Here is a 13,901-nt window from a genome sequence, read left to right as displayed (position 1 = left end):
TGAAACAAAACAAAATTCTGTAGTTAACACATTTTTTCTACTATCATACAAAAGAGCAGTATTGAAACCTTTCCACAAATTATTTGATATTTCTTCTTTTAAGAGGTAGATCTTGACTTCCTTCCCTTTGGGTGTGGGGGCTGGACTTAGTGACATGTTTCTCAGAGGTCTGCAGCACCTCCACAAACATGAAGAATAAAATACCCCACCAATCTTTCCCCAAGAGGACATCAAGACATTTACCGGAATAACTGTCCAAAAAGAAAGGAGAATACCCAACTTTTCAGTGACTCAGGACATCTGTAATATTGTAATATTTTCAACAATAAAGATAAATTATATATATATATGGCACTGATATCAGGGAATTAAAATCATGCATGGCTTCCCAGTAGACTGTGGGCTAAACTAGGCAATGTAATAAAAGAGTCTAGGGGCAAAAAATCTAAAGACCTTTTTGTGATTCCTTTGATCCCCAAGAGCCTAATTAAGGCAGGTATATTTGCAGCATGAAAAACCCTTATATTGGTTTATTGACCTGTGGAGAAAGAGCCATTATGATAGCATAAGAAGAACTAAGGAAAAGCCCCTGGAAGTTCTCACCTCTGAAGCTTAAGAACCGCCATATTCTGGGTGGAATTGTAGGATTTAGTGCCATCCTCAAGGATTCAAGGATATAGGTGTGATGGCTCCTATGATATTCCCATTTAATTTTCAAGTGTCTCTTGCAAAAACTATATGAGAAAGTGCTGAGAAACCAGCTAAGAGTTTCACAGAATAAAGACTTATCCAGAGGTCAAATCTATGGCTCCAAATCAATAAGAGGAGCAGAGAAAAAATAATTCTGATTTCATATTTTGTATGATACATGTGTGTTCATAAAGTGCTGTTTTTACTTGTATAGTTGTAGGTAATGGAATAGCACTAGAGATCAAATCCCTGCTTCATTAAAAAAGAGAGCAAGTAAGAATATAACTTACCCTGAACACATTAAGAGTTAACCAGCTTCATTGGTGTACTCTACCATCTTTAGACTAACATACTAAAAAAAGGGAATGTTATAAAAGAAACAGTGAGAAAGACACATTTTCTTTATTCTCTGGATGTATGTGACAGCATAGAGAAGTGAAAAAATGTTAAACATTGTGTTAGAAGTGAATTTTTTTAGTTTATTAAAAGGCAGTAAAAATATGATTATTGTTAATTTGCTCTTTAGACATCTTTATAAATATATACACACTGGTTAAAAGTGTAGTCTCTATCCTCACAGGTGCAGTTCAGTAGTTGAGCATTAACCCATGAACCAGGAGGTCACTGTTAGATTCCAGGTCAGGGCACATGCCCGTGTTGTGGGCTTGATCCCCAGTAGGGAGCATGCAAGAGAGAGGGGATCAATGATTCTCTCTCATTGGCATTTCTATCTCTCTCTCCCTCTTCCTTCCTCTCTCTGAAATTAATTAAAAAATATATATTTTTTAAAAGTGTAGTCTCTAAAGTCAAATATACATGGATTCAAATTTTGCACTACCACTAATTATGTGATATTTCATTCATATTTATATGATTTTATATTTATATATTACAGACATATACATATGTACACACATATATGAGCTCTGAACTCTCACTCATGGTCAATATATATAACTGTAAAGGAGATATTCTTTCAGCATAATGTGGAATGACCACTTAAATTTGTCATTTGTATTTTATTCATTTAATAAATATTTACTGAGTGTGTTCTACATGCCAAGTTCTTTCCTAAAATGAGGAATGAACAAGACCTGATCTCCACCTAAAGGAATCTACATTCTATATCCAAGCAAGAAAGAATGATATCTATACCTACAGCACAGTCATCTTTTCAGCTTTTAATATAAGTACTTTTACTTTTTCTCTCTCCAAAAATATTAGAAATGTGTACACAACATAGATGCAGCAGTTTGAGATTAGTTACCAAAAATTCAGTCATTATGTCCTGCTTAGCTTCAGAGCTCCTGCATCTAACACACTACACCGACAATATATGTCACTCTGAATGACTGTTTTACACCCTTTCAGATATCTGAACCAAAGAATCCACCAGCTTCAATTATCTCTTTTATCTCTTTAAATATTATTAGAACCTAACCTTTATTAGGTACTTTCCATGTTACAACAGCCATGCAATCTAAGTAAAATGCCAAGTGCTACCTAGTCCACCAAGCATTCAGTACCACATGCAAAGTAACACACTCTGATGATCAAAATAATTAAAAGAAATGCATATCTTTAAACTGTGTCTCTCAAAATATCAAAAGTAGATCCAATATATAATTGCTGGCATTGAGGTGCCATTCCTTAATAACTCATTTCCATTTTTTGCTTTTGCTTTTTAATTCTTCCTCTCCCATACCAAAATTGTCCTCAATATCCAGACTACATAGACGCATCCTTTTGATTATTTATTGTACATACATTTATTGATGATGTAGAGAAATAACTTGAAATAAGCCAAAGCCCCTTAAGGACAGGATATATGCTTAATACCTTATACTGAAGAAACACATATGTTTATAAAGTTTCAACAGTTTTCTTGGAAATCAAACATGGTCATTTGATAACCAAAGAAGATGCTTCATATAAAACTCATTACTGACTCCACCCGGCCGGGTGTGGCTCAGTGGTTGAGCATCGACCTAGGATCCAGGCGATCGGGGTTCAATTCCCGTTCAGGGCACATGCCCGGGTTGCGGGCTCGATCCCCAGTCGGGGACGTGCAGAAGGCAGCCGATCAATGACTCTCTCATCATTGATGTTTCTATCTCTCTCTCCCTCTCGTTTCCTCTCTCTGAAATCAATAAAGATATATTTAAAAAAAAAAAAAAAAACTCATTACTGACTCCAGAAACATTTGTATTTTATTGAAGGTTTTCTATTATTATATTAATCAATACAATAGTAGTAATATTTATTTATTATAATAATTATCTAAACAATTCTAATATTAGCATCTTTAGCTCACAATGTATACTGCCTTTTAAATATGATACAGTATTATAAATTTATATGAGTAGTCCACTGAAGTTCAACTAAGAATCAGAATTAAGACAACAGTGTGGTGATTGCAGGGGAGGGGGAAGGGGGTTGGGGGAAGGTGAAAGAAGGCATAGAGGAATAAATGATGATGAAAAAATTAAATTAAATTAAGTTTTAAAAAATTGATATGTACCCCGGCCAGGCATGGCTCAGTGGTTGAGCATCGACCTAGGATCCAGGAGATTGGGGTTCAGTTCCCGGTCAGGGCACATGCCCAGGTTGGGGACTCGATCCCCAGTCAGGGGCATGCAGGAGGCAGCCGATCAATGACTCTCTCATCACTGATGTTTCTATCTCTCTCCCTCCCTCTCCTTTCCTCTCTCTGAAATCAATACAGATATATTTAAAAAAAAAATTGGTATGTTTGTAAATTGCAATATGATTACTACCTTAGCATTAGCTAATGCCTCCATCACTTCACACAGAAAAAGAGATAATATGTGTTATAAAATCAAATGTTTATGTTTCTTTTGTATTGTCTAAGTACTGTATGTAAATTTTGAGAGATTACATGGAAATTTAAGTCTTTCTTCACCCAGGAGCTTATTTCTCTATGAAGTGTTTTCATTCATAAAATTTTAAATCAAAAGGTACATAGGCATTACATTATATTCAATTCTGATGAGGAGGGGATAGCTACTCACCCTCTCTCTCTTTTTTAATTTATATTTTATTATTTGCTAAAAAGACTTTTAAGTATGCAAATGTATTTCTTCCAAGAGTTGCCCCAATGTAATTGCAAGAGTCCATGTTAAATCCTTTTCTGAAAACTCCTTTTTGTTGTATTCTTGAAGAGCCTGAGCCATGAAGAGTTTGCCTAAGTTTTGGACAGTGAATTTCTTGCTGTTCTGGCAATAAGTGTTAATCTGGTCTGCACAAGCAGAGAGTCCATCCTGGCTGGGGGCTGGGGTGGTTTGCAGAGTTTGGACAGATCCTCCTCAGGGTTGGTGTTCTCCTCGAGCCTGGCACTGCATATGCTCCTACTGGCAATGCTACTGATTCTGGTGATCCTGCTGCCGCCGTTCACTCATGTTCCTCATGTATGTGTTATGTTTAACTATATCTAGGCTCATGTCATGCACTCTGTCCATCAGCAACTGTAGATTCTTTCCCAAATGATTGCTACTGAGAAATTCATGTTTATCTGCTACAGCCAACTTCTTCTCAAGCTCCCACATTAGGATGTTGATCAGCTATGAATTATAATTGGAGCTTCTTCAAACATGTGCTCAAAGGTAATACTTCCCCTTTTCAATGTTTCAGGAGAAAAATCCTTCTCTTTACAAACTTCCATTAGTTTTGGAGTCAGCATGTATGCCTTCAGTGAGAGAGACCCTTGGGAAGTTTTTATGTTATCGTAAATGAGAACAGCAGGTTCTTCAGTGGCATCCTGGTAACTGAAACTGAGAATCCAGGAGCGTCCTGGTGAGGCATATAATATGTAGGCTGGTACCAGCCCAGGTGGAGATGGCCAGTGTTTACATGGCAAAGACTCTGCATCATTTCCATCTGATATTGGACTTCGTCAAGGCACCATCATCTTCTGTGTGCTTGGGGAAGGAAAGAAGTTGGTAATTTCATGCTGATCTTCTACAACCAGGCCCAAAAGCACTCCTTGAACCATCTCAGTTCCTTGTGAATCATCTCAGTCCCTTGTCCTTTTTCTCGATAATGTTTGATTATCTTTAATACCATCAAGCCATCTAACTTCACTTGCTTCAGGGCCAAATCTCTGGACTCGCCTTTGCCTTTGTCTTTGCCTTTCCCTGCCTCACTGGTGGTGGAGCTAGAAGAGGTGGTGGCTGAGCTGGTGCCTTCCTTTTGGGGTGCCATCTCTCCAGCAGGACAGGAAGAAGGAGCTCAGCCTCTCTTGACTGGAGTTTTCACAATACAGTCTTGAACAATACCTAAACTACATTTATTTTGCAGTTTCCATTTATAAAGCAGGAATTCAGCCAATAAATGTCACTTTTTGTGTGCCAGGCTTTGTTCACAAGCTAGGAGATAACAAAATTTATTTACCACTTTCTATACATTAGTTCATATAATCTACACAGCAATTGTTGAGGCAAATACTATCTTTATTTTATAGATGAGTAAAATGATTTTCAGAGAGACTGAGAAATTTTCGATAGATATATAGCTAACATATCGCATAGATGAGATACGATCCTAACTCATATCTGGCCTCTAAGTTCTTTGCAGCTACACAAAATACTTTCATTGTATATTATATATATTTCATATATAATCCATGTGACTAAAATAATCAACATATATAGATTATGGATAAGAATAGCATGTAAATAAAAATATAGGCATTTATACATTAATGGCATTTATTTTACTTTTACACAATAGGAAAAAATCTTTGAGAAAGAAAAATCAAAATCAGTATATTGATATTTGGTAGGATGAGATTCTATTTCCCATGGTAGAAATTCCAGTGTAATCATAACTAAAAAAAAAAAAAGTTTATTCTGTCATTTCACAGAGGCAAAGATCCAGGCTACTTTTATCTTATTCTCTGGTTGTGGCTTCCAGTCTCATGGTACTAAAAATAAATCTTTCAGAATTCCTGCTGAGGCTCCAGCCATGACCTCTGCCTTCCACCTATCAGGGGAAGGTGTGGAAGAAAAACATAACTTTGTTCCCTAATGACATTCTTTGTACACTGAATATAGCATTTGCCCTACTTCCTACTGGCCAGAATTTTGTTACTTGTCAACACCTGTTTGTAAGAAAAGCTGAAAAATGGAAAATGTGTTCTTTATTGTTGACAGCCCAATATCAGTTAAAAACTGGATGGTAATTTACTGTGGAAGAAGAGGAGAATGAGTATTGAAAGACAACCAGACTTTTACTTTCCAAACCAAACTCATTATATTTCTTCATATCCAGTTTTTCCTTTTGTCATCATTAATAGCATCAGCTTTTTCCCCTTCATTCAGACTCAAAATCTTCCACTTTTAAGTGCATTTTAGGGAGCATTGTCAAAAAATGAGAGATTATAGAATCACACAGGTTTAGACTTGTAACATAGCCTTCTACTCGCAAGTTCTTTTTATTAATGTGTCCTAATTGTCTTCTCTCTCCGTTTCCCCTTTTTTTAAAATAGGAAAACTCATGGTATTTGACTTTGAGGTTTACAAACATTACAATGAAATAATTTAAGTAAAATATTTAGCGTTGTGCTTGACACAGCATAAGTATTCAGTAAATATGAGTTTACTATTATTCCCTTCTTCAGTTTGACTCTTCCTTTCCCCTCGTGATCCATACATATTGTCAGTCCCCACATCCTTACAAGATAATTTATAAAATACAACTTATTGTCCTTTTCCATGACCTGCACTCAACATTGTTTCATCAGCACTCATTTAGTTATCATACCCAGCCACCTAAACGGACCCCCTTGCTTGCATGCTTTCTTCCTTGAAAGCCATTCAACCCAGCATGGTGGACATTTTTTCCAAACAGCAACTCTGAAAAAGCTCTGTTATCTAGAGAAAAATTCAGAACATCTTATATTAAATAGCATAGATGAGAGCGCAGAGCATGGTGTTTTAAACAAAAGAAGTTAGGCCCCTTCTAGTCCCATCATTTTTATGTATATGTGTTCTTGAGCTTGGTGTTCCTGTAGCCAGGTACCAGTAATATGACCACATCCATTTCCCTTCATTTCTATCCTTTTAAATGTCTTGTTCCTAAACAATCCCTGAATAGCCTTACCCAGTTCCTTTCTTTATGAAGTTTCTTTTAACTGAAAATGTCCACCCAACTTTTCCACTAAAAACCTAATTTTTTTCTATCATTATAATTTAATATAAAGCTAATCATATTTTCCATACAATAAAAAAATACAACAGGGGAATGTTATAAATATAATGCAACAAGATTTCAGCCAAGTCTTTTTACACATTATTATAATACTTTGGTTAAAAGGGATATAAAATGAGTTGGATAGAATTAGAGTTAAGTGACTTTGTAGACTGAACAAAAATAGCCATTGAATATTGATTTAAGATTTGATGGAAATCTGACAGAAAGTTATCCAGGATATGATTTAGAATTGCATGCTCTATCTTCTCCTTTTCAATATTTTTATCAAGAATGTGGATGAAGGCATAAAAGGCATGCCACATATAGCAGTACTTCTGAAAAAGTGACATGATGCTGTTCTGTTATCCTGGAATCAGTTCCATAATGACGGAGATAAGCTGTCTTGGTGTGCAAACTCCTATAAGTTTCATAATATTGGGATGATCATATCATGCAAGAATTTTGGCTTCTTGTACAAATTTTACTTTTAGTTCCTTAGGAAGATCACCTTTACATGTTTTAATAGCAATGGCAATTTTATCTTTTAATAGGCCCTTAAATATGTCACCAAAATTCCCCTCATCCAGTAATCCTCCCAATGTGACATCTTGATGATTGAGAACCCATTTCTTATCCTTAGGGATACGGTTCAGCAGAACTACACCTGATTTCTTAGTGATTAACTGTTTTGTTGGATAGTGATAATCTATAAATTGAGGGTATGTTTGAAAAACCAATGCCTTCAAATTGATACATATTATCAACATATTGTATGATAAAGTGTCTCCTTTGTCCATCAGACTATACAGAAAGGACATATTCACCTGATTCCGCATGGCTCTCTGACACCAAGAAGTCTCCTTGTTGTTTTAACAGATCTTGTGCTTCTATTCTGGGAATTGCACCATGGTACCACTCCTGTTCCTCCAGGGGCTTCTCACTTATGGAGATCGTATCACAGAACATTGAGGAGCCTAAAGCAGATTTTGAAGGCCTAATTATTCCAGCAGTTGCCTGACAGACTCAAATTTGAATAGCCTCTCCTTCCTTTCCATAGACATGTCTGATCATGCATCGTCATAATTTATTACAGGAGGTGGCTCTTTTACATCATTTTCTTGCACTTTTTGCTCTAGTAATTCTTTCTGTGCTGCAAATTTTGCCTCAGTGCACCTCAGCTGTTGCACTCACTGTTTAGCTCTTCAAACGTCTGTTTTTGGCTTATCAGAAGCACATACCAGCCTTGACCAGAGTGGCTCAGTTGGTTGGAGCATCATCTTGTACACCGAAAGGTTGCAGGTTCCATTTCCTGTCAGGGAACATACCTAGGTTGTGGGCCCATATGGAAGGCATCTTTCTCTCTCTCTTGCTCTCTTCTCCTCTCTCTAAAATCAATAAGCATATCTATCTTTGGGTGAGGATTTAAAAAAAGAAGAAGCACAATATCAAACTTCTTTTCATAGGGCTTAGAAGATTTCTGAATTTTTTTCTCTAGCTCCAGGACAGCCTCCTTCCTCCTTGTTTAAAAAAGTATCTGCTGTGTCTGCATGAATCTCTTTGCTAAAGTTTTCAACATTACTTGCAAATTGTCTGCTGTTAAATTATTCCACATAATCTTATTTGCCTGAAGATTTTCATTTTCTTTTAGTAATGAAGTATCCAACTCAATTTCTTGCTCTTTAGCAGCTGATGTTCTGTGAACATCTATGAAATTATTGTATTCTGAGCTATGGTCTATCTGCTCAACCAATGTTTGAATCTCTATGGACATTCACTATTGTCTCCATAGCAAGACTAGGTATCTGGCTGTATTCATCAATTAAGCCTTTGAGTGCTTATATCATTTCTTCTTGTATCTTTTGTAAGGAGTCCATAAGCAGAGAAAGTGTGTCATAATACTGATTCTGATGAAACTGTGTCCTTTTCAATGCCAAAACATAAATTACGCAACATATGAAGCTTCATTGTGGCTTTGTAGTAACATTTTTTGGCCTTTTCAGTTTCTTTCTCTTTAGCTAAAGCTGTTTTATATTTCCCTTTGGCAGAATTCATTTCTTTTATTAATTGTCGATAGCTGGATTTTAATTTCTCTACTTCTGTGTTTGTAACCTCGATCATCTCTACTTCTATCTGCTGATGAACACCTATGTAACTTTTCTTCACCTGCAGCTTGCCTTTGATTATCATGGGTGAGCCTTTGTAAAGGTTCAGAATTTAGGCCCTCTGCATCTGTCTTCATCATTCTAAGTTGTTCCATCTGCTGAATCATAAATAGCCAAGACTTGGATACATTGCCGATATAATTTATCTGGATAGTACTTCCCTTACCAACTTGATTATAAAGTTTCTGTAAAGTAGATACATACTCTTTACTTTTTACTCAGGGCCATACATTTCTTCAGAATTATGTTCCAGTAACCATAGTTCCCAGTCTTGGGATTCTAACACAGCTTCATGTGAACTCTCCAGGGCACTTCCAACCCCATTTTTGTAAGGCACTGTTTTATCCCCACACTGCACAAGTGAACCTTCCAATCAGCACTTATGTTACTACTGTCCATTTCTGGTCATATCTTAGCTGTAGCAGCAGATCCATGGTGAAGGATTACACACTAGGGGCAAGGAAGGCACTTTGTAAGACATTCAGTGAAGCCTCACAGGAATGATCAGAGGCCTAGCCAGAAACCGTGAGCACATGAGCTAGAACCAGACAGGAAGGAGCCCTTCCGACATGGGAGCCAGCTGACACCCTCAAAAATCTATATTTTTGCAGTAAATATGGCAAAAACTAATAATAGTCAAACATACAGATTTTGTATATGGGTTTCACTATTGTTTCTGATTTCTGTATTTTTGAAATTTTGATAATAAATATAAAAAATATTTTAAAGGAAACCCACCTTGTTCCTCAAGTGTAAAACATCTCCCTCAGCTGGAGATAATATGCATTATTTCCCCTTCCTCCTCCTCCCCCTCCTCTTCTCTCTCTCTCTCTCTCTCTATTTTTTAAATGGCAGATGGGATGTGGCTCTCATATTACCTCTTAATTTTTGGCTGGTATTGCACTCAATTGGTGTATATATAGTGGTTTCTGCTTACTAGGTTTTAAACTCCATGTTAGCGTAGCACATGCCTCACTCATCTATGCATACAATATACACAACTCAAAAAAAACAAAACACTCAGACACTAAACCCTACAATTTGATCAGTTAAGGCTGCTATAACATATTACCATACACTGAGTAGCTGAAGCAACAGTTTATTTCTCACAGTTCTGGAGACTGGAAGTCTGAGATCAAGGTGTCTGCATTGTTAGGTTCTTGTAAGGTCCTGGTTTATCACAGCTGCTTTCTTGCAGAGAGAGCAAGCTCAGGTCTCTTCATCTTATCAGGGGATTAATTCCATCACAGGGGCTCTGTCCTCATGACTTCATCTAAACCTAATGACCCCCCCCAAGATCCCATCTCCAAATGCCATCGCATTGGGGATTGAGGCTTTAATATTTAAATATTTGGAAGATACATCCAGTCTATAGCACCGAGTATCTTGCATAGTTAATTGAATTAAAAGGAGAGATACCTATCTAGCATGTGTTGTTTATGAGTTGAATTAGTTTCATAAAGAATTAAAGAAGAGAAATAAAACATAAATAGACAAAAGCAAAAGCAAAAATAAAACACTATAAGGAAATATTTTTTAACATTAGAAAGTTGTGAAAAATTTGAAAAAGAAAATGAAAATTTTTCAGCCAGGCCAGATGCCTCAGTTGGTTGTGGGCATTGTCCATGTATGGAGGGCAATTAATCAATGTTTCTCTCTCACACTGATCTTTCTCTCTATCTCTCCCTTCCTCTCTCTAAAGATATAAAAAAAGAAAGAAAATTTAAAAATTTCCATAAATTATCAACAGTTTTCTAGTTAAATGAAGACATTTTTATGATAACATCATTCTCTATCAAATCTTTTTTTATATATCCCAAAAATATCTATTAAGATTTGAATCTGAGTGTAAAGTATATGATTATCTAACCACTATGTTGTACACCTGAAACTAATACAAAATAATATCGAATATAATCTGTAATTGAAAAATAAAAAATAAAAAAAAGATTTGATTCTGAATTTTCAGCCAAGGGAAATCAACAATCACTTATTCCTAAATTCCATAACCACACATATCACATTTCAAGCATGTGCATGTCATAGGACTCTGAGTCATGAGAGAATTAAAGGTCATAAGATTTAGTAAATTCAGCAAAAAACAATATTTACTACAGATGTGGAGTTTGGCTAGATGAAGAAATATACATGCATAGAAAACATGAATAAATTACTAAGTATATAAGAATGTATTTGGTCTCATAAAAAAGTTGTCATTGAGAAATGAGTACTTGGAAGTTGCATTAGAACTTTCCACATAGTTTTACAATATGCATGAAAAGTATTCTTAAGTAAGTTCTATAAATGTCTTACTTCACACTAAGTGTTTAGTCATCTGCAACAAACAATTTTGACCCTTTTAATTATTCCCAAGTTAGATAGCTGTGACAGCTATGTGATCAATTCATTCAAGAATTGTAGCCCAGAGTTGGTAAGAGCAAGAAAAACAGAAACCTTAGTGTGTTGCAGAGCAGTATTAATTTTTGGAGTCTTATAAATTATAAATATATTTTATATCCTGATAGATTACTTAGCACATTTAAGGCATGAAGCTACTAAAAATAATCATTTTAGAATAGTATCTTGAGTAATGTCAGTATAAGTAGCTCCTATTTCCACAGCAACTCAGTCTCTAAAGGAGAAATCCTTATTGACTTATTCTTGCTGAAAAACTTATCAGGAAAGTTACCTCTGGGTCATTAGGATGAAGGCTAATGCTAAGACAACAGGAAGAATAACAGAAGGCCTGCCTGGATTCTTAATTGAAAGGCAGGAAATAACAAGGGGACTTTTCCTCTTGATTTTACCCCAGTAATTACATGTTTTCATGTTATTAATTAAAGAAAAGAAGGGCCTCTTAACCTAGAGACCATATATCTGTACTATCAAAGATGAAAATTAGTACTCAAATTACTTTCCCCCCCAAATTTCTCCCTATTTATATATTCTTGCCTAAAACATTGACTTTTTTCCATCTAGTTTTACTCTTAATGAAGATTATGTGAAGCATAAAGAAGTTAAATAAAATATTTTTCTGTTGGCTGTTTTGTGAAGGAACAATCATTCCCTTCTCATAGCAACCATATCATGTTTGATCCTAAGCACCTTATCCACACACAAGAAAATTCATTGGTGTTTCATTTCTTCAGTGCAAATTACAGTTTCTTAAAATAGCCTATCTGAATCTCTTGAGTCCCTGAGGTATTCCTAGCCACCTTTAAAAGTTACAAACTAAAATAAGGATAGACTTTTCGAACTAATCAAAGTAAGCATTTTGCCATGCCTACTGATTGCCAAGAAGTCATGGGAGAAGAGCTTTCTGGTTTTCACCATGAGACTGGATGGCTTGGAGATGAAAGATGGAATAGGTGGAGGGAGAATGGGCAGGAGCTGTAAAAAGCAAACAAAAATACAACAGATATAGGACTTTAAAAGAGGACTGGCACCCAGTAAATACAAAATGGAATGAGAAATCTTATTTATAGAGCACAATTGAGATGAGTGCTTCTATAAGCAAGGTAGATGTCTTCATAACTGAACACATGTGCTAAGGCCCAGTCCTTCTTCACATTTATGTTGCATATACTGGGAGATGATATGTGGAGTGGGTAATATTGGAGCAGCAAGAGAAGCAGTTTACAAACTGGGCTTCAGAGTTCAAGATTCTGGCTTCTTTACTTTGTGAAACTAGGCAAGTTAGTTAAACTCCTAAGTTTTAATTTTCTCAACACTTAAATAATAATTTCATGGGACAATCCTATTAAGCAAGATATTAATATAAATATATTAAGTATCACATTAAATAATACTTAATGCACATAGAGGTTACTACATGGTCAGCATTATAGTAAGGGCTTTTCATTCACCAACTCTTTATTCCTTTCAGTACAAAGAGGTGAATACCATTATTACCTCCTTTGATAGATGAAAAAACTAATAACTTAGAGATAACATGTGTAAAGTTCTTATCACAGTCCCTGAGGCACAAGTAGAGCTTAGTAAATGGGGGTCATTGTTACTTAAAATATTGCCCATGTATTTTATATTGTGGGGGGAAATAACTTAGCTTCTTAAATAATGAAATAATCTAATTGCTGAAACTATCTAGAAAAAGAATGTAGCCAATAACAAATATATTTGGATAGAAAGGAAATATCTCAACAAATATTTAAGGAAAACCATAATTATATCTACCTGATGACTCTTATTGAACTAAAGTTTATATAAATTTGTTAAGTATTCCTTAAAAAAAGACTCAATTATATATCAAAACAGAGTAATTGTTAAAGGTAAAACTTAATTATTTTAGATTTAGAATGCTTGTCCCCTCTAAGGTGTAAGAATGAGAATTTTGCTTTTTAATTCTACTGTCAATAAAATTTAGATCCTAATTATGAACATTATAGGGAGTAAATATCTCTTTAGGCAATTCCATTTCACATATAACCATTATGGAGCAAATTATACTTAATGATTTTTGGTCTTCCTTTTAGAAAAAAAACAAAAATGGGAAAAATTCTTAAGATCTATAGATTTTAAGAAGTATTTCTTTCTTCTCCCTCCCATCCTCCACCCCCAGGATGCAGGAGATATAGTTCTGAAAAAGCAATGAGGTTTTTTGTTGTTGTTGTTTTTTTAAATATATTTTTTATTGATTTCACTGAGAGGAAAAGAGAGGGAGAGAGAGAAACATCAATGATGAGAGAGTCATTGATCAGCTTCAGCCCACAACTCTGGCATGTGCCCTGACTGGGAATTGAACCCTGATTGCCTGGATCCTAGGTCGATGCTCAACCACTGAGCCATGCCCGGCTGGGCAGCAATGAGTTTTTAATAATT

The 13,901-nt window shown here is 35.6% G+C and overlaps 2 pseudogenes across 2 annotated transcripts; both read right to left on the bottom strand.

Annotated features, from left to right (window-relative positions):
• Positions 1–3,770: 3,770 nt before the first annotated feature.
• Positions 3,771–4,911, bottom strand: LOC308561609 (eukaryotic translation initiation factor 3 subunit H pseudogene; annotated as a pseudogene). Its single transcript has 2 exons — positions 4,075–4,911; positions 3,771–4,040 (listed from the first exon to the last, which is right to left on the bottom strand). The product of its transcript is annotated as a eukaryotic translation initiation factor 3 subunit H pseudogene (transcript).
• Positions 4,912–7,262: 2,351 nt separating this feature from the next.
• Positions 7,263–10,016, bottom strand: LOC308561607 (tyrosine-protein kinase Fer pseudogene; annotated as a pseudogene). The gene is made up of 3 exons: positions 10,000–10,016; positions 8,342–9,272; positions 7,263–8,134 (listed from the first exon to the last, which is right to left on the bottom strand). The product of its transcript is annotated as a tyrosine-protein kinase Fer pseudogene (transcript).
• Positions 10,017–13,901: the final 3,885 nt, after the last annotated feature.

Source organism: Miniopterus schreibersii (assembly GCF_964146895.1).
Source record: "Miniopterus schreibersii genome assembly, chromosome: 9".
NCBI classification, from domain to species: domain Eukaryota; kingdom Metazoa; phylum Chordata; class Mammalia; order Chiroptera; family Miniopteridae; genus Miniopterus; species Miniopterus schreibersii.
Note: the sequence above shows the minus strand (reverse complement) of the source record. Positions and strands in the feature narration are given on the sequence as shown.